We start from the raw sequence: 22,164 nt of genomic DNA, 5'->3' as shown, positions 1-22,164 counted from the left end.
TGTCTAGAGAACACAAAGTCTAAACAATGTAGAAGATTTAGTTGCTTTCGGAACGGAAATTGAATATATATTTTTTTAACCCCCGACGCAAAAACGACGGGGTGCTATGAGTTTGACGTGTCTGTCTGTCTGTGTGTGCCTGTTTGTGGCATCGTAGCTCCCGAACCGATTTAGATTTTTTTTTGTCTGAAAGCTGAGTTAGTCGAGAGTGTTCTTAGCTATGCTTCATGAAAATCGGTTCGCTACGTCGCGGTCGGGGGTTTTTTTTTATCATATCGTTTAATACTATACCTACGATACGAGTAATATAACGTTGTTCACTTTATTGTTCTGAATAGTAATTACCAATAATCCAAAATTAAGTTAATTATGGACAAAATATCAATGATATATATTGTATTAATTGGAATGCACTGCCTCGGCCTTTAATTAATTGAACACATATATATTTAAAAAAATTAGCCAAAATGAAGATTAAATAAAAAAAATATGGAAGAAAACATTATGCAGAAAAATGGGTATGTCACATAGACATTATTTTGGACAGGTACAGGAGCTAGGTTCGAACCAGTGTCCTTTTACCGGACGGATGCCTAAACTGCTCGACCATCTGGTCACGATGGCAAAGGAATAAAATTTCAAGTATATGACAATTTTCTATTGACATTTTTTGACTCAGAATTATTTAAAATACTAACGTTATATCTATAGGGTCAGGGCCTCAGGGGGTATATGTGGTAGGGTCGGGATAAAGGTATTGTAAATTCATTACATGCGATCGCATGCGATATTAGTTATTTGTTTGACAAGGGGGCAAAGTAGTTGTTTAACCGCACGTGCCAATATTGATACCTGAGCAAGCGAAAGATTCGAAAATTGGCCTACGAGCGTAGCGAGTGGTTCAAAAAGTGGGGTCTTGAGCGTTGCGAGGGTTTCAGGGCACGAAGGTTAAACAATGTTTGCCACCGAGTGGAACACAACATTTTTCACCACACCAACATGCAGTAACAAAATACTGACTATAAAACGTCAAACTAAATCAAATCTATCCATCTATTCAATATTTATGATTCAAAATCATCATTTATAGGTAAAATCTATCAGTCAGCTTAAGACATCAAGTTAAAATTTGTGTGAAATGACTTTGCACTCTTGTGGATAAAATGCAATTTTGCTATTTTCGAATAGCAAAGAGAGCCTTTACCAGTTGGTGTGGTGAAAAATCCGTTTCCCTAGTTTTATATTATAATATATTTAATAATATATCATATTTTATCTATTTATAACTGAATATTTGATATCACGTTATATAGAAAGCTCTCATATAAATGGATAATGAAATTATTTTATATTTCAACGAAAGTTATTGTTCAAATTGTAACATATGTGGATTAACCACATATGTTACACCGCGCGACGAGTCGAAAATGAAACATATTTCATGATTTAAATTATTGCGAAACGAAACTTTTCAGAATGTTATGCTGCCGATATTTATTCATATTCATATCTATTTATTGCATCCTTGGAGGTGTTATAAGACGTTACAAAGTAGGTATACGTGCTCATGGACCCTATTAGGGCGTGGCAACATATTTATATGCTATAACTACATATACATTAAACACTAACACTAACACTTTAGGAGCTAAAAGCTGTCCATTGTAATTCAACGCGGAAACGCTGCGAGCGTCATGGGCACTTGCACCGGGAACGACAGGGAATAGTTTATTTTGATAGTTCTAAGTTTTTATTGTTATTAGTGTTTAGTTATCTGTTTATTTTGAGTGGATTAAAATTTATAATTAAACAAAAATAAATAAATACTTTAGGAGGGATCAAAAAAGTAAATGACATAATATATTTAACATAATATGTACATAATATACACGCAGTAGGTACGTTTTAGGTGGCAAAAATATACTGAGTGTTTATGCATACAAATGCGATTTCAGGATATAAACAATAAACAATTGTCTTAGTGTCTAAAGGGTGCTCTTCGCTAAAATGATGTAAAATTAATAGTTTTAGTTCGTGAACTTCTGACACTTTCCGTTATCTAATAGTTATATTTAATTCATGTTTCAATTAGAACATCTTATTATCATGATTCTTATCTGACAAGATTTTTGAAAACGAACTCACTATAGTTATTTGTTTTACAAGGGGGCAAAGTAGTTGTTTAACCGCACGTAATATTTGATACCCGAGCAAGCGAAAAATGAATATTCAGTGCTAAACGCGGGTTTTCCTAAACGTGCATCAGAGAAAAAATCATAATTAATTTTTCACCACACCAACTCTTACTTTGCTATTCGAAAACAGATAGCAAAATTGCATTTTATCCACAAGAGTGCAAAATAATTTCATACGAATTTTAACTTGATGTCTTAAGCTGGGTGGTAGAATTTACCAATGAATGATGATTTTGAATCATAGATATTGAACAAATTAATAGATTTGATTTAATTTGATCTTTTATAGTTAGTATTTTGTTCGTGTTGGTGCGGTGAAAAATTTTGGGTTTCACTCGGTGGCAAAGTTTGTTTAACCTTGAAACCCTCGCAACGCTTAAGATTCCACTTTTTGAACCACTCGCTACGCTCGCGGTTCAATATTGGAATATTTTGCTTGCTTGTTAAACAACAACTCTGCCCCCTTGTAAAACAAATAACTATTTCTCTCAGTGTAGTGTCCAACATAATACAAAATGGCCAAAGTACGGCACTGGCACTTTACAATATTGAATAAACAATTCCAAATTCAAACAAAAAACCACTGATGCGTTGATTTTCCAAATTTCGAACGTTGGTTCTTCCCTCCTATTGGTTTTCCATCACTTCCATCAGTGCGCCGCAAGGCCTGGCCGAGTACGCACGGTTTGCGACGCGTCGAATCAAAAATATTCGTTATGCGTGCCGGTACGATGTGCTTGTGACTGTGAAAAAAATATTATCGATAAATATGCAATTATAAGTTCATAAATTAGTGCAAAAATATTGAGATATTTTTTTAAAATTAAATTAACAGTAAATTCAGTTAAAATTTTCAAATAAATCAAAGTGTTAACTTGACAGAAAGTGATTGATCGTTGCGGTTTTTTGGTTTCGGTGAACGATAAATAAATTCCATTTGTTATGCGTTTTTTATACTAAAATAAAAAAAGGAAATATTATTAAATTTGTGTTTTCTGGGAATGTCATATAGTGGATTAAATGTGTCATATAAAAGTGTTTTTGACGAGAAGGTGGTGTTTACCACTCTTCTTTTTTGTTACATTTGTGTCAAGAGTGCTAGGATATGTGGAAACCGAGGAGTTTATCAGTGACCTTGACAAGCCAGGTAAGCAATGTTTGTGCTACTAATCTAAAATGTCAAAAACCGGAAACTGTGCCCTGTTTCACCACAGTGACACTTCGCCGTTCATTGCCTGTTCAACAAGAAAAAATTGATGCTGAAGCGCTGGTAGCCTATCGGTAAGTACGTGCGACTTTCGTTCCGGAGGTCGCGGGTTCAAACCCGGCTCGCACCAATAACTTTTTAGGAATTTATATGCGAAATGTCATTTGATATTTGCCAGTCGCTTTTCGGTGAAGGAAAACATCGTGAGGAAACCGGACTAATTCCAATACGTCTAGTTTACCCTTCGGGTCAGGTCAGATGGCAGTCGCTTTCGTAAAAACTAGTGCCTACGCCAAATCTTGGGATTAGTTGTCAAAGCGGACCACAGGCTCCCATGAGCCGTGGCAAATGCCGGGATAACGCAAGGAGGATGATGAGTAAGGGCCCATTTAGACGGTACGAGAACTCGCATACGAGTTTTATTACATTTCGGTGTTTGATGGCTGTGCAAAACTGTATATAACCTCAACAGCCCGCAATGTAACTAAAATCGCATGCGAGTTCGCACGCCGTCTAAATCAGGCCTAATAATGTATCAAATCAACCCAGAAATAGGCACAGAATTGTCAATGTCAGTGTGGTAAATAGGCCACTCGATAAGACCATTTTGTGTAACTTTAAAATAATATCCATAAGGTAACGGACCCAATCATGGACAGTTTAAGATAAAATTTTGCCTATTTTTGAAATTTCACTGATACGTGTAAAAATTCTACCGCTAAGCGTGTTGAAAACTTGAATGTCTTATCCTTCTTTTACATTTCAAGCGTATTGCAGAATAGATACTCCTATTGGTTTCTTCATAGTTAACAAATTAAAACTAGGTGTTTTTTCTCCAATAATGGACGGCAGTTCTCCAGTAATGGATCCCCCATTATGGACAGTGAAATAAGTTTAAAATTTTACTTTTAAACCTAACTGATACTCAATGTGTCAATTTTATATACCCCAAATAAAATTAGTTTGGGTTATTTTAACGTATAGGATTGTTTCTTGTAAATTTTGGTTTCGTAAATTGTTCCTTGTCCATCATGGGAGGTACGCAGTTTTCCGGTTCCAGTAATGGACACTCGCAAAATAACACTATTTCTTTACATCTTTGGAGCAACAAACTAGTATGTTTTATACCTTACTGCATTAACCATGAGAACATGGTTAATGCAGTAAATAAAACTCATTCAAGTTTACACCGAGTACCTATTATTTTTTTATTATTTTATACATGAACTCAACTCTCTTAGCAACATTACTAAGAATTCGTCTTGATATCTTTTTCAGTAAACTGATAACTTTTATCTTGCCGCCAAATCCTTCAGAAATAACCGAATTAAATGAAACTTCAAAATTAAACAGCTCTATGACTTTAGTTTCTGGTACATTGCCGTCAGTTTTTAGAAACTAATTTTAGATAAGTACTTATTTTTAAGGATTTGCATCACCGTCCATTATAGGGTATTTTACATTACTAATATCATAAATGGGAAAGTGTGTGTCTGTTTGTTTGTCCGCCTTTCACGGCAAAATGGAGCGATGAATTGTCGTGATTTTTTAAATGGAGATAGTTGAAGGGATGGAGAGTGACATAAGTAGGCTACTTTTTGTCTATTTCTAACGAAAGCGAAGCCGCGGGAAAAAGCTAGTAATATATATTATAATGTGGAAAATCGTTTTCTTTTTACAACGACGTTAATTAAGTAATTTGAAGGACTTATTCATATTGGATTCATCATATTGGACCAACTAATTAAAATTTTGTATTGAGAATTTGTCGCGAATTCTATGAAAGCTTAATTTCGTTAATTGAATTTAGATACCTCCGTCCATCAAGAGAATTTATGAACTATGAAATGAAAATGAAAATGAAATGAAAATGAAATATTTATTTTTCAAGTAGGCATATTACAATGTATGACATTAGCGCTCAAACTTTGTATTATTATTATAATTAATATTTATTTGAAGAGAAAAATTATTAATTGAAATCTAAATGATATGAAAGAAGATACTGACTGACTATAGAATAGAATAGAAAATATTTATCACCACACCAACTGTTAAAGGCTTACTTTGCTATTCGAAAACAGATAGCAAAATTGCATTTTATCCACAAGAGTTCAAAGTAATTTCATACAATTTTTAACTTGATGTCTTAAGCTGGCTGGTAGAATTTACCTATAAATGATGATTTTGAATCATAAATATTGAATAAATTGAAGGATTTGATTTAATTTGATGTTTTATAATTAGTATTTTGACCGTGTTGGTGTGGTAAAAAATTTTGTGTTTCACTCGGTGGCAAAGTTTGTTTAACCTTCGTGCCTTGAAACCCTCGCAACGCTCAAGATTCCACTCGCTACGCTCGCGGTTCAATATTGGAATCTTTCGCTTACTCGGGTATCAGTATTGGCACGTGCGGTTAAACATTTACTCTGCCCTCTTGTAAAACAAATAACTATTTCTCTCAGTGTAGTGTCTAACATAAAATATTGAATATAAATATTGGGGACACCTTACACAGATCAACTTAGCCCCAAAATAAGCAAAGCTTGTACGACGATATACATACTTAAATAGATAAATACATACTTATATACATAGAAAACATCCATGACTCAGGAGCAAATATCTGTGCTCATCACACAAATAAATGCCCTTACCGGGATTCGAACCCAGGACCGCGGCTCAGCAGGCAGGGTCACTACCGACTGAGCCAGACCGGTCGTCAAAGTACGTCAACATAATACAAAATGGCCAAAGTACGGCACTGGCACTTTACAATATTGAATAAACAATTCCAAATTCAAACAAAAAACCGCTTTTGCGTTGATTTTCCAAATTTCGCCCGTTGGTTCTTCCCTCCTATTATTTGGCATAGAGAAACATAATACTCGTAAATATAACAAGTAATTAATACCTAGTACACCAAATAGGATGCCACTCAGCGTACACAGTGTCTAATAGACGCGGCACTGGTTTTCAGGGCACCCAGAAAATTAATAACTAAGACTTACGCCGTGGCTTGCGTGGGCGACGGTCGCGCGATTGTCGCGCGACGGCGATGCGACGCATACGAAATCAAACCTTATCGATATGGAAGTATGAGACGCGACGGCGACGGTCGCGCGACCGTCGCCCACGCAAGAAACGGCGTTATAGATACGAGGGTCATGCCAAAAGAAGTTAGATACTCCATGGTCATTTGATTGATACTGGCCAGTTATACACCAATGTAAAGGTAGGTTATCTGCTTATAAATTTATAAATGGAACACTTGGAAATTCTTAGGATTCCTTTTTTAATTATTTTTTTTCTAATTATTTTTGGCGGGAATTTTCCGCAACAATGGAGCTTACTCGACGTGATTTTCGTGTTATGATATATTATGACTTTAAAAAAGGTTTAACACCTCAAGAGTGTTTTGAACTTTTAGTCTCGACTTTTGGAGAGTCTGCGTGTTCACGTGCAACTGTTTTCAATTGGTTTGCTGAATTTAAAAGAGGACGGGAGAGCTTTGAAGATGAGGCGAAGACCGGACGGCCGCCAACCGCAGTCACTGAAGAAAATGTAAAGACTGTGGAAAAAAATATTCGTGCGAACCGACGAATTACATATGTAGAGCTCGAGCGTGAACTGGGCATTGGATCAGCAGCATTGCAAACTATAATTCATAGTAAACTGTCTCTTCATAAGCGTTGTTCAAGATGGGTGCCGCACAAGCTCACCGATTTACAGAAAGACCGTCGCGTGGATTGGTGCAAATTTATGATAGATAAATTCGACGCAGGCGAGAACAAAAACGTATATGATATACTTACAGGTGACGAAACATGGCTATATAACTACGATCCCGAAACAAAGCGACAGTCCACAGTATGGTGTTTTGAAGATGAGCCGACGCCAACAAAATGTCGCCGAACCCGAAGCACACAAAAACAAATGGTTGCCTCATTTTTCTGCAAGACGGGACATATTGCTACAATAGTGCTAGAAGATCGAAAGACAGTTAATTCAGAATGGTATGTGACAGTTTGTGCCCCAAGAGTACTGTCAGCTTGGTTTGACAAGCGGCCGAAGTCAGGAACCCGGCACCTGCTCTGGCACCACGACAACGCTGCCCCGCACACTTCCGCTAGAACACTTGACTATTTCAGCTCAAAAAACGTGACTATTCTGCCCCACCCCCCATATTCCCCTGACCTAGCCCCCTGTGATTTTTATCTTTTTCCTAAAATTAAAGAAAAATTAAAAGGAAGGCTATTTGAGAACAAAGAAGATGCGTTGGCTGCGTATAATTACGAAATTTCTGAGGTGTCTAAGAAGAGTGGTCATCGGTATTTTCTAAGTGGTTTAGACGGATGAAAACGTGTATACGTGTTCACGGTGAATACTTCGAAAAATAGATAGCTGTAATAAAGAATAAAGTATGTAAATTTTGAGTATCTAATTTCTTTTGGCATGATCCTCGTAGACAGAACGTAAGATCACTTATTACAGATAAAAATATAAAATTTGAAACGTAAAAATTTTCGAATATACGATATACGTATATTTTGATCGTTTAAGAGGGCTTTCATGTGAAAAATAGTGAAATCGCAACCGAGCACTTAATCATACCGTGTTTCATATTAAAGAGCTTTCTGAGTAGTTTACAAATATATAACATATTATAGGACTTTTTCTACTTGGTCTAACAAAATATGAGAAAATGTCCAGAAGTGGCAATAATTGTGACGGGGAAGGCTCGTTTTCAAAAAATTGCTAAAAATATATAATAGACATTTATAATCACAAAGGCATAAGAGCAATTTTAGTAAACGTTGCAGATTAATTTTGTACTAAAATAACTCCGATGTGATGTAGATTTTCAAAGAAATTGTTACATAATTTTAGGTAATTTCTGAAAAAAATTTAATTCAACTTAGCCTTGTTTACTCTTTTTAAAAACCTTACAATAAAAATGTAGTCTGAGAAGTTTGTAGCACAGGATATACGTATTATAAATTTACCAGTTTCAGTATTCGAAATTGTCCAAATTTTACAAATAAGATCGACTAATCCAGCACTATACGCGGGTTTTCCTAAACGTGCATCAGAGAAAAATTCATAATTAATTTAATGAGTTAGTTTTCTAAAATCCAGTCTAATAAGTATCAAGATAATAAGATGCTCTAATTGAAAATTGAATTAAATACATCTATTAGATAACGGAAAGTGTAGTACTTCACCGACTAAAACTAACAATTTTACATTATTTTGACGTTTTTCTCGAAAGCACCCTTAACGTTTTAAAAATAATGTCTTTACTTTGTTGTGATACAAAATAACATGTTAAAGAAAATATGTTTCATCAAAGACACGAACAGGAGAAGCGAAGTTAATTAAACAGCAAGGGAAGTAAATAAAGGATATCTCACGTTACTGTTGTTTGTCACGAGGGCAAAGACAAATGAGAGGTATAATAATTTCTACCTTGTTTTTATAAGGTACAGTTGAGTTCATAAATATATGAGCAAATCCAAGGCTTCAAAAATAAATGCGCATAGAAAGGTACATTTTTATCTGAACAGATTAATCATTCAAAAATATGTGCACAAATCATCTGTTATATTAAACTGAGCAACTCTCACAAATATATGTAAGCATCTAAAAACTCATAAATATATGTACTAATATTTTTCAAAATTATTTAAGCCAGAGAAAATACACAAATACCTACACACCAGTTTTTTCATATATTTCTTAGCATTAGCATGTATTGCCACAATAATATCTGTACTAACGTTTTACAATTTTATGTGAAGTTCATAAATATCGCCTTCAAATTTGACCCTTATACCTATGTGTATAAGTATATATGGCATAACATATAAATATAAAAAACAAACGTATGCCGCCGATAAATAACGTCTAAAGTTAACTAAAAAATGTACATGTTTATTTTAGGTATGCGATTTGACAATAATCGAAAAGAGTACAGACTTGTCATCACATACATCTATCTCACGTCTTTCTCTTCAACCATTTTGACAGGTCTCCGTCATCTTGTGAATGTAGGAAAAAATTTAGAATATTTGAAGCAACGCTTGACACATAAGGCTCAAAAGCTATGCAAAGCCTAATTTTGAACCACATGTCACGGTCTGGTATAGCCGGCAACAATCGGTTCACTTACAAGTCTGAGGTCACAGGTTCAAACCCCCGTCGTCACATGTAGATATTACAGCGTTATTTATTTTATTTATTTTTTATTGCTTATTATTTTCTCTCGCTTTGGAGGTCTTAAAAACTCTGAATATACTGCCGGAATTACTCCTATTTCTCGATAGTAGATCATGAATAAAACGGGATTAATGAGAAATCCTTCAATTAAAACATGAATCCAGAAAATAAAATAAATTTCAAACGCATGCTGCACCAGCATCTGCTGAGTGCGGCACAAGTTAATTAGTTCTCCTTCGCCCATATGCATAATGTTTATAATATATTATTTGTATGTATATTTGTATTTATATTTGTGTATAAGTATACGTGTAATGATATGAATGTATTATTTATGTATTATATTGATTGTATGTAAATAATATTGCTATACTTGTCAATAGTTGTCATGCTTTCTAAATTTATTTTTCTCACTGCACCCACATTCGCGAATTTCTGTTTGGCCCTATGGTTGACTGGTAGAGAATGCCTCAAGGCATTAAGTCCGCCATTTGTACTTTTTTTTTCCAATTGTGCAATAAAGTTTAAATAAATAAATAAATAATAAATAAATATAACAGTTTTCAGAAAAATACATTTTTTTGTTATAAAGTATTTATTTGATCTTGTTTGTGCTTGAATATTTCCCAATCTCTCCTGTGGAAATATTGAACTATAAACAAGAACATAATTTTTGTATGTACATTAATCATTCTAACCCTTGTTTCAACAACTATAAGTTTTATTTTAGGCTCGACATTGCTTATAAATATTTTATAGGTTGCAAAAAGATGAATGCGTTTTGTTAGACATATTAGCATAAGTACTCTGAAAATATGTTTATCTTCATATTTTAATTCAACCAAAAATCAAGTAATATCTTTTTTTTAGAATATGTATTTTAAGTATTTTGATAGTTGTTTATTATTAAGGGGCTACTAAAGGAGCGACTGACAGCTCATAGGCCACGCTTGTCAATTACCTCAGCCCCCGCAAGCACGCACACATAGAAGCGCCGAAATGCGTTCCGCGGAGCAATAGCCCAGCTAAAGCTCCATCTAGCTTCATAAATGTAAACTACAACTATCGGCAGTCAGCCAAAGAAAAATATTTTGGCAAAATGACATTGACAATTTCACGCTTCACAGATGGCGTTGTAACTAATATTGTATTCAATTCATTCGCCCAATGTCAAATAACAAAACGAATGGTTCTTAATGTTTCTATCAAAGCTACTATACGTTACTATAGCTTATGGAGTTTTTTCTACACTCCATATTATGCGCCTTAGGAGATTTATAGAGACAGCTATAATATCTATATTAACGAATTATTCTTGGGTATAGGTTTAAGTAGTTTATTTAACCCCTCTTACAAATATGTAACATTTCCTTGCTACCTAGGTATCTAAATCGCGTTGTATTTTTTTTATTGTTTTGCAATACTTACTTTACTTACCCTTTGGAATATACCATACGTTCTGCAACACTGCTAGCCCCGTGATGTAGGTAAGTGCGTTTTCACATTATCCTATCCGATATCACATGTAGGACCGATATCCCATATATTTACGCCGTCATCTTTAAATTTTTCCTTGTACTTCTTTCCTATATCCGATGTCAGATTGGATAATGTGAAAACGCACTACGTACCTACAGCGAGTCACTAGCCCCGCAATTCCCGTTTAGTTTGTACATTTGGATCACGTCTCTGATTTGGATAAAAATTGGTAGGCCGATAGTCCATGATGCTGAGCAAGATTCACTAGGTTTCCCAAAATGTCCTAGATTGATTGTTTGAAACTTTCCTTTTTTGTTACCGAAAATGCATAGAAATCTGGTAACAACAAAGGAAGGTTCTTGCTCAGCATCATGGACTCTATCAGCCTACCAATTTTTATCCAAATCGGAGACGTGATCCAACTGTACAAACTTAATGGGAATTGCACAGCCGGCCTCTTCACCATTTTTTAGTTCTATTTTTCACACCCGTGGCGCAGCAGCTACCAGATCTTGCTATGCCACTATGCGAATACAGGTGATGCTATACGGAAACGGTCTAAGGAAACCTCTAGATTTGAAATTAATGAAAATTGGCGTAATTTACAGATTTTGCAAGAAAAAAACACTTCATTTTAATAACTGTCAAAATTAATTTTCTGAACTTTTTGCTGATACGGAATTAATATGAAATTGAGTCTCACTCAATTGTTCTAAAATGATCAATGGACTCTATTGTCAAATTAAAGGTGACAGCTAGTAACTAGAGTTGCCAAAAGCAACTGAGTAGCATCTGACGCCACGGCCAACTCATTTATTTACTTTACGTATTTTTATCAGACTTAATAAAATTTTAATTCAAAATGTTCATGTTTCTCGAACAGTTGTCCCTTATGTTTTATTTCTGAATGGTACATAGTACCTACATTACGATACAAGTGCAGAAACTCGTGTCGAATTTTTGACAGCTTGTTTAGGATTTCCTCTTCGCACGTGTATCGTACGATGTTTTTCAGTGCCTACCCTACATATGACCCTTTGAAATTTCGACCTGACAGAAATAGCCTGGTATGCGAACTTGTTCTGAAAAACACCATACATGTAAGAACTGAAATAGTAGGTACATTATTAACATTTGGCATTTTCGCGAGAATAATCACCAAAAATATTTTTTCTAAGGTAGGTAAAATTTATGGTTTTCCTACTCAGAATCACGAGCCCTTTCGATCTGGGGCAAAAAAACAAGAGATAAAAAAATGGTCCCGAAATTTTCTATTATTTCGCATACTTTTCACTTTGTAACCGCAGCACAAAATGTTTGAAAAATGGTAACGAAGGGGGAAAAATTAAGTTTTTTTTGCAAATTCAACAAGCTGCAAATTCCACTTCATGCCCATTGAAATTTAAGAAAATTCATCTTTAGGTATACAAATTCGTCATTTTAACACAACATGCTGCAAATACTTTTTTTTTTGCAAATGCAACATTTCAGAAATTCTACTTCTGGCTGGACACCACCTCAACTCACTGGCACCTCAGATACTACGCGAAGACCAATCAACATAGACTTACATTAGATTATAATTATATTGTCTTCCGTTAGGACGATAGTTATTTTTTAATACAGTTGCTCAAAAAGTGCCCGTTTTTTGGCTGTTTAGCGTGCGAGAAGTTGTATTTTACGAACTAGTGCGTAAAAAGTATATACGTTCCATTTTACGACTACTTACCGAGCTGTTTTCATATTAGTCTAGTTTACTAAGACAGAATAAAACTATAAACATACTATTAAGTGATTAATATTTAAAACGTTAATATTTCATATGTAATTGTTTACTTTTAGTCATACTAAACATAATTTATAAAATGGTTTATACTTTGAAACATCGGTCATAATGAGTCGTGTAAACAGAACATGATTGGAACGAAACGCGTCTTCTACTGTCAAAGTAGAGGCGTCTACCATGTTTTAACTTAATGCACGTTCAAAAAACCTCAATATGTTACGCGATTTGTCATAATTATTTTACGTTATTTGCAATACGTCGGGGCATAAATGGATCGATTAAATTAAAATGTAGTTGTACATTAAACAATCGTCCCAAATCGTAAATGTTTATGTTTTTATGGCACCCAATGAAATAAATTATGTTAGATGAATAGCAAACTCGAAAATATGCACGCAAGTTTAAAAGCTTCAAAAATACGCCTTTGGATTGTCAAATAATCCGTCAATGTCCATGGGAAAATTGATAGTTCGGATTGTTTTATTTCGTTGTAAGTAAGTAGTAGTGTTTTTTCGCAACTGTATTAAAAAACGTCGTTCGTCACACGTGCGAGAATGTCATTCCAGTAATGACATACTTCTCGCACTTATAACGAAATGTACTATATTACTCATGAAATAAAACTAGCTTTTAATGTCGTCGTCGGAAAACATCAGGATATATTTATAAGTAAATTAATTATACGCGATTTAATCTCTTTTCATTCTTAGAAAGAACGTTGAGTTTGCGGTCCCTTCATTGTTACACGGATCCAAATTAGGGTCCATGTAATGAACGTCCGTGTACCCGTGTTACGTCGTATGTCCAAATTCATGGAATTTAATTTTGAAATGAATATTGCTAATCACAACAATAAATTGCTGTAATATTAAAAAAAAAGATGATAATTGCTTATTATTAACAATAAATATGGCAGGGATGGAACTTGGCAGGAAGAAGAAGTAATAGCTTGTATAATTAATTAATTATGCAAGCGCTTATTGTTATGATTTTTTAATGTAAGATACAGCGGGGCAAATCTCGACTGGGGGCAAATGTAACTGGTCCATTTTTTTCATGTTTTACAATGCTTGAATTATTAATTAGAGTGTCCACTGGGGGCGATACGGGATTTTGTCACTAAAATACCGGTTGAAAATAAGAATTTTCTGAATTCGAACGCGTGAGACTCAAAAGCTGGCCCGCTTATATATGGTAGGCGTGTGCAGTGGATCTATGTAGAACTCATCATCATGTATGTAATAAATAAACGTTTCTTAGAAATAAACAGATTTTTTTTTATCATAATATAAAATGGATCAGTTACAATTTCCCCCCAGTCAAGATTTGCCTCTCTGTACCTTACCTGGTACTATGATTATAACAGATATACCCATTTTAGACTAGCGGTCCCGTATGGTATCACTTAAATTCATTTGATTGAATTGATTGAAGTTTGTGTGTCTTGTAATTCGATAAAAGCTACTAACATTACGTACACTTTGTTTTATTGTAAATTATTAATTTTCTGTATTTACATTACAATTAGGGAACAAATCAAATTATTTTATTGAATATTTTTCGATTTTTTTTTTTTCAAGTAGTCACACTAGTTCACACTACTATATATAAATTATAAATTTAAATAGATATCATACACGAAAGAAAAAACGACAGGGCCCACCAGGGGCCACTGGTGGCTGAGCCGGGAATCGAACCCGGGTCTTCAGCTTACGCGGCTAACGTCCTTACCACTAGACCACTCGCCCGCCCCCGGGTGGCGCCCCCGGCTATATTTAAATTTTATTTAAATTTATAATTTCTTTATTTACATTAATTATCGCCTAGCCAACTTACTCCGAAGATGAGGTAGGTTAACTAAGAGTCTGGAGTTTAGAAAATCGAATAGATACGTGTTATAATTGCAAATAAATAGTTGCGTCAAAAATAAAGGGTTTAGAGACCCGAATAGTTCTTCTATCTGTAACAACAATAATTTTCATTAAATTGATTCAAACATCAAATATATATGAGCTGAAGCCAAAAGTTAGTCAACTATCCCCGGTCTCCCCTAACCTACTTTTTAGGGTTCCGTAGTCAACTAGGAACCCTTATAGTTTCGCCATGTCTGTCTGTCCGTCCGTCCGTCCGTCCGCGGATAATCTCAGTAACCGTTAGCACTAGAAAGCTGAAATTTGGTACCAATATATATTTGGTATATCAATCACGCCAACAAAGTGCAAAAATAAAAAATGGAAAAAAAATGTTTTATTAGGGGTACCCCTACATGTAAAGTGGGGGCTGATATTTTTTTTCATTCCAACCCCAACGTGTGATATATTGTTGGATAGGTATTTAAAAATAAATTAGGGTTTACAAAGATCGTTTTTTGATAATATTAATATTTTCGGAAATAATCGCTCCTAAAGGAAAAAAAAGTGCGCCCCCCCCCCTCTAACTTTTGAACCATATGTTTAAAAAATATGAAAAAAATCACAAAAGTACAACTTTATAAAGACTTTCTAGGAAAATTATTTTGAACTTGATAGGTTCAGTAGTTTTTGAGAAAAATATGAAAAACTACGGAACCCTACACTGAGCGTGGCCCGACACGCTCTTGGCCGGTTTTTATTAAATGTAGTCTAACATGTCTACCTATTACATAATATTATGTTGAAAAGGTCTGTTTGTTAATAAATAATTATAACAGATTTTTATAGTATTTTCTTACTTTTACCAGGGGCGGCTCACTCCGCGCTTTTATCGCCACGCTACAAGTACATGTCGGCGGCCGCGAATTCGCGGCCCATTCAGTGGTGACGACTTTCGCGCCGCGCAATAAAATTCAATGTCGCCTGCTCGCGTGCGGTCCGTTTGTTAATGTAGGTAAAAAATTAGAATGGCGGCATTTTGTGGACATCAAAGGAGTGAGCCTTCTGTACTTGTACTATTATACATTCTGTGCTTTTACCTCTGTGCGAGGCTAGCGGTCTCATATGGTACCAGCAATCATTCCAAAAACCGAAGGTCACACATTTTTTTACTCAAATATTGTTACCTTTAGTCAAATAAACCATAGATATATTTAAAGAACTACAAACATTGGATTTAACAAAAAACACTCACTCAATGGGGCTAAGTATCTTGATTGTGTACACTTATGAGGACACCGTGAATCAATATACATTTTAAATAAAGAATAACGATTAAATGGCGGTATGGTCTCAGTCGTTGGAGGTATACATACAGTACCTGTACAAGATAAAATATACTACTGTGTATAATGTATAATACAAACTATGCCAAGCATAACCAAATAAGGATATAATTCTGAAAATAAGTGATTGAAATAAACAATTTGGTAGTTATGTTGTTTTATTTTATATGTGCAAATTTCTTTTTTGATGATTTTTAATTGCAAGAATCCATTTGACCTCAATGGTCTGGAATCCAATTAAAATCGTAGGCAAGCTCGGGTGCCAAGTAAATGATATTATAAGATTAGGAATAATAGGAATGCATCCTTATAATTAACGTAACTAAGAAAACACCGTGTAGAATATTCATATGTCTTAAGAGAATCTGTATCTCTCTCAGTTTTTCTCACTCAGAAGGTGGATCTTCAACACGCCTCGGGTAGTCCGGCGGTTCCTCTTTCTGCAGCCAAGATGAAAGCGAAACCTTGTCCTGATTGTTGACATTTAACTGAAAGTTTAAAGAAATTTAGTAGGTAGTAAAATCACGTTTTTAAAACAAAGATGTCAAATCAGGTAAACAGCTGAACATAAAAAAAATCTCTTTAATCGAACTGAAAGAGAGAGAGGCTTTATAACAACAAAAATAGGGTGTGAAATTATTGAGGAATTCGATACGACTGGACGATAATTTCAAGAACAGAGGATTGAGGCCCAAATTAATAAGTAGTTATGACTTATGAATGCTAATTGTTACCAGAACTGATTTCAGACAATACGTATGTTGTCCCATAAATATAGTAAAAAATCTAGGTATTAGGAACCCTTTTACTCAAAAACTGTCCGTAGTTGAAGCTGTAGACAGATCCTTAGTCATTAACATATTATCTTCATCAATTTTCACAGCTAGGTAGTACCTATCTAGTACGTATAGAGTACCTATCTCTGCTGACATTAGAATCCCCTTAGTCAAAGTCCAATCCATCAGAAAGGTATTAATTTTATTTATTATTTTAAGCCAAGCTCAGTTTAGTCAAGACTAATTTAAAACTGTAAATTAAACATAAACGCACTGGCTAGCTCAAACTAACGTATAAGGTAAATCAACTGATGATTATTTTATTTTACATTTTGTCAGAGTTTCGTTTCCTTTCAACCCCTTATTTGCCAAGTCTGGCATAGAAACATGAGTAGTTTCATGCGCTCTGCCTACCTCTTTATGGGATACAGGCTGATTGTATGTATATTTGTAAATATTATTTTATGTAAACTTTATTGCACAATTCATTAAAAAAGTACAAAATTCGAACTTATTTACTGACAAGTTTTATGTGATAGATCAGTAAAAAACCTGAAGCTGTAAAAACAACCTAACAAAACCATCATATTTAGAATAAAACTGATGTAATATAAAACAAAATTAAAGTTTTTGAAATATAGAACGTTAACTAAGGTTTTTTTAGCAAAGTAATTTTTTAATCTTTAGTATAGTATGATTTAGGGGAGTGTACAAGTTTGTAATGGGGTGGCAACGCGCATGTGACACTCTTTGAGTTGCAGGCGTCCATAGGTTACGGTAACCGCTTTCCATCAGGCGGACCGTATGCTTGTTTGCCACCGACATAGTATTAAAAAAAAAACTAAATTATTTAGTTAAATTGATAACCAAGGTACAAATTTTGTTTAGTTTTTTTTTTATATTGTGAGATGTGTATCATAACCTAGAGGAACTACACTGTTCAGTTTTATAAATAGTGGCTAAAAATTAGTGGAAATTAATATATGAAATAAAAGTTTATCATAATACAGACTTAGGTATATACCTACGCTTAGTTTGTACCTTATGCTCGTTTAGCATGTCGTGTACTGGATATAATGAACTAATAAATATTATGCATTGTTTGTATAAAATCCTTTAACTGATGGTATCTGAAATAAAAACTAAGTTACACAGTAAATATAGACTAACTTAAAAATAACCAAATAATCCACCAAAATGAATTCCCACGGGAAGTACGAGTAATTAGTCAACTATGCCTATTACATCAATATTACTCGCTAAATTCTTTGGCCAAGGAATGGACCAAGCCTAGGGTTTCCTAGTACTATCGAAGAGGACCTTCTTTATATATTATCTGAAGTAACTCTCTAACTTCACCATACCAGTCCAGTCTACTACATATTAGTAATGATCAATCCTTCTAAGTAGTACTAGTACCTATCAAATACCAGAAGCGATGTTATGCCTTATCGTATACTCCTTATGCTAAGAAATGATGATGGTTACACGTCGTCCTGTAGAAACAAACCCATTCGTTGTTTGTGAAATTTCTTAAAAATATTTATTAACATGTAAATATTTGTCTCTTAACTATTTAAAAACGCACTATAGAATAAATAGCTTTTTGGTTTTTCACCGGGCAAGTTGCCCAGAGATTCCTCGTACTTACTTACTTACTTTTACAGACATGATTTATGTTTTAGTTATGAAGATGACGGTTAATGCAGTACAAGGATATTTTCCATACCATCTTCGATTCCTATTTCTATATACCTCTATATAGAAAAAAATGGAGTAGGTATATATAATTGGTCGCTTATCTACCTAACAAATAAATAAAAAGTGGTAACGGTTCGGGAATCAGCAGATATCACATACGTCAGTATACCACAGGTCGATATTCAAGTCTCTACACTTTTTATTGCATTTTTCTAAACACTCTCTCATCCGTCACTATCCGATGACATCACGGCGCTTTTTAGTGGCAAGGACGAACCTGTTTAGTCGGACCTGATTACAGTCTTCTAATCACATGTAAAAGCTACCACATAGTACCATTCTTTAACACATGAGCTTCTTCTACTCCATGCTTTTAACATTGTGCTTAAAACTATAAACTTAAAACTATACATACATACATACAACATACATACAATCACGCCTGTATCCCATGAAGGGGTAGGCAGAGCACATAAAACTACTCAACTCCTCTACTTAAAACTATGTGTATATTAAAAGACGTAGTACCTTGAAGTTTCTGGGCCTTATAGTATTGTTCGAAAATAAATGAATATTCTATTTCGGAACACCTGAACCTTGCAAAAAAAATTTACCGGATTATCAAATGAAAGTAAGAAAACTAATTAACGTTTGCCTCCTAGATACCAAGACCTGTTCTCTGTCAAAAGAAAAAGGTACCCGTTCTAAATGTCTGCTTGTGTATTCGTGTAGTCCCGGCAGTGCTAAGTTGCCGAGGTACCGAACCCGTCCTTTACAGAATGATTTACATTCCTCACTGTTATAAAATTAAAAACGCATCCATTCTACTGTACGTAGAAAGCAAACTGGACTGTACTTAGAATCCGTGAATCCGGACATATTAAACTTGGGTACCCGGACCTTGATAACACGGACCTAGCCACAAATCCGGATTTATATAACACTACATAAAAGCGAGCCAGGCACCTCATACACGAAACGCACATGCGACTGCGATCGATACTGAAGAAATAATAAACTTTAATGTTTAGAGACACATGAAATGATGACGACCGGTCTGGCCTAGCGCGTAGTGACCCTGCTACGCCGCGGTCCCGGGTTCGAATCCCGATAAGGGCATTTATTTGTGTAATGAACACAGATATTTGTTCCTGAGTCATGGATGTTTTCTATGTATATATTTATATAATTAAGTATATCGTCGTCGCCTAGCACCCATAGTACAAGCTTTGCTTAGTTTGGGGCCAGGTTGATCTGTGTAAGGTATCCCCCAATATTTATTATTTATTTATTTATTTACATACACACAAACGCATAAATGAGCAAATCCCTAACATGAGCTATGTGTCACTGAAGGGCTCCTAATCGGATCATCATCAGCAGTTCTTTCATCAATCTCTTAACACGAGCTATGCGTTTTTGAGGAGTTCCGTTCTGATCATCATCAGTTCCACTTCGTCAAATGTAAGTCCTTGTCCTTATTCATAATCCAAAACATTAGAGAGACTTTGGTGATAATACAAAAGTCACTACAAGTGTGCCGTTCAAATTTGAGAAGTTTCCTTGATCTTTCATGGATTGGTATCCAAAAGAGATCACCAAAACTCCAGCATGATCGAAATCTGACTTGAAACCTCAAAGTGCTTAAAAAACTTAACTCGTTAAATTCGTCGTTGAAGAGTTCCGCTCTGATCATCATAAACTGTTCCACTTCACCATATGTGACTGTTTTGAATGGAAATGCATGATGTTCTAATAAAACACAAAAATCACTATATATTATGCGCCTTTCAGACTTTAGGAGTTTTCTCGATTTCTCCAGAATCCAATTATCAGAACTGGCTTTCAATAATATGTACATACACTAAAAAAAATCGAAACCTGTCTACTTAGTAACAAACATCAAACATTACACACGAATTGATAAATGATAACCTCCTCGAAATTTGGAAGTTGGTTAAAAACACAAGTTTTTAAAATTGATAATTAAAACTAGGTACCTTATATTATTTAAATTACCTTTTACAATTTTTTTTATACCACGTCGGCGGCAGGTAAGAGGAAAAGAGGTCACCGGAAACTATGGACACCTGCAACTCAAGGGGTGTCACATGCGCGTTGCCGACCCATTAGAAACTAAGTACACTCCTTTTTTGAAGAATCCATACTGTAGTTCATCGGAAATACCAAAACTATGCTTTATTTCGTGCTACCCTAATAAAGAATTCTGGTAGTGATCGCATATACATCGATAAGACCGCCTGTTGCTGCCTTTATTTTCAATGTAATTCTGTTATTAAATTTGTAAACCTGTTATCTTTGTGGGGCAATAAAGAAGATTAACTTATTTACTTACTTAAAAAGTAAAGTAGTGTGTAAGTGCGTTTTCACATTATCCGATCCGATATCGGATGTAGGAAAGATTTCAAAATAAAAAAATCAAAGATGGTGGCGTAAATATACGGGACATGGGCCATCCCATCGGACCCATGTCCGACATCCGATATCGGAACGGATGATGTGAAAACGCACTAAGAGAAACTATGTAAGAGACATAGAGTCATCGAGTATTTTGCCGAACACGCAGAAAATAGACGGGCCGAACCGCACCAGAAAGGTTCCTTTTGTGCCTATGTTTGGTATGAAACCCTAAAAAAGAGAAAGCCAATTCTTAGGTTTATTTTACAGTTCTGGATTAAGCTTGAGTTTAGCTATATATAAACAATAATAATAACATTTGTCGGACACTATCCCGGCGAGTCACTCGGGCACATTGCACAGACATGACCTCATAACTAGGATAATTCACCAGCAGTTAGTATTTTCCATACAATCTTGTGGACCGCGAAGTACCGTACTACAAGTAGGTACTTACCTGCGCCAGTTCTCGAAAATGGTCGAGATACTTGGTTGATTCGACGATCATCGTCGTTTCGGCGAACGATCTCATAGGCAAAAGTGAGCGACACTCGCTAGGGGTGAGATGCAGAAGGCGGTACTCCTGTACACGGCGCGTAGGTCGGTCACCTTGGGCCCTGCCTGCCCCGCTGCTGGATGTATTTAAAAAATAACCATGTACCTGGAGTCTGTCTTTTCCCTTTCTTATACCATTGTTTTTGTATCTTTTGTATTTTTAGCATAAGCTACAGAAAATATTTTGACATACCAACGTCAACGAGTTTTAATCACAGACAACCGCAGAACAGAAAGATCACTGCACAGACCATACAGGTTGTTTGATAGCGAAGTACGTACTAAGTAGAAAATATCAAAGAATTATAGCAGAGAACGACATAATTACTTATGTTTTAATAGCCAAGCCGAAACGGCAGATTTAACATTTTAAAATTGTACTGAAACACATCCAACTTATCAGTACGTATAAAACCAAGAGTCGTTTATGTAAATGGCCTTGGAGATGATGAAATGAGAAAATGAGCCAAATAAATATCTGTAAGTACTCCTCACACTAATAAATACCCTTGGCGGGATTCGAACAAGGGACATCAGCTTTAGCAGGCCGGCAGGGCCAGTCCAATCCAATATGTACAAGGATTTCACTCCAGAGTTGTGGGTTCAAATCCCGTTGCGTGGCCAACCAACTT

At 35.1% G+C, this 22,164-nt stretch overlaps 1 protein-coding gene across 1 annotated transcript in view; it reads left to right on the top strand.

Annotated features, from left to right (window-relative positions):
• Positions 1-3,231: 3,231 nt before the first annotated feature.
• LOC125232674 (neural cell adhesion molecule 2-like) overlaps positions 3,232-22,164 on the top strand; it is a 347,116-nt gene continuing 328,183 nt past the window's right edge. The window contains exon 1 of the mRNA XM_048138427.1: positions 3,232-3,342. The gene's annotated coding sequence lies outside the window, so the exon portion shown is untranslated. The remainder of the gene's footprint in view (positions 3,343-22,164) is intronic.

This window comes from Leguminivora glycinivorella, chromosome 13 (genome assembly GCF_023078275.1).
Source record: "Leguminivora glycinivorella isolate SPB_JAAS2020 chromosome 13, LegGlyc_1.1, whole genome shotgun sequence".
Classification (NCBI taxonomy): Eukaryota; Metazoa; Arthropoda; class Insecta; order Lepidoptera; family Tortricidae; genus Leguminivora; species Leguminivora glycinivorella.
This window is presented reverse-complemented; position numbering and strand designations above follow the sequence as displayed.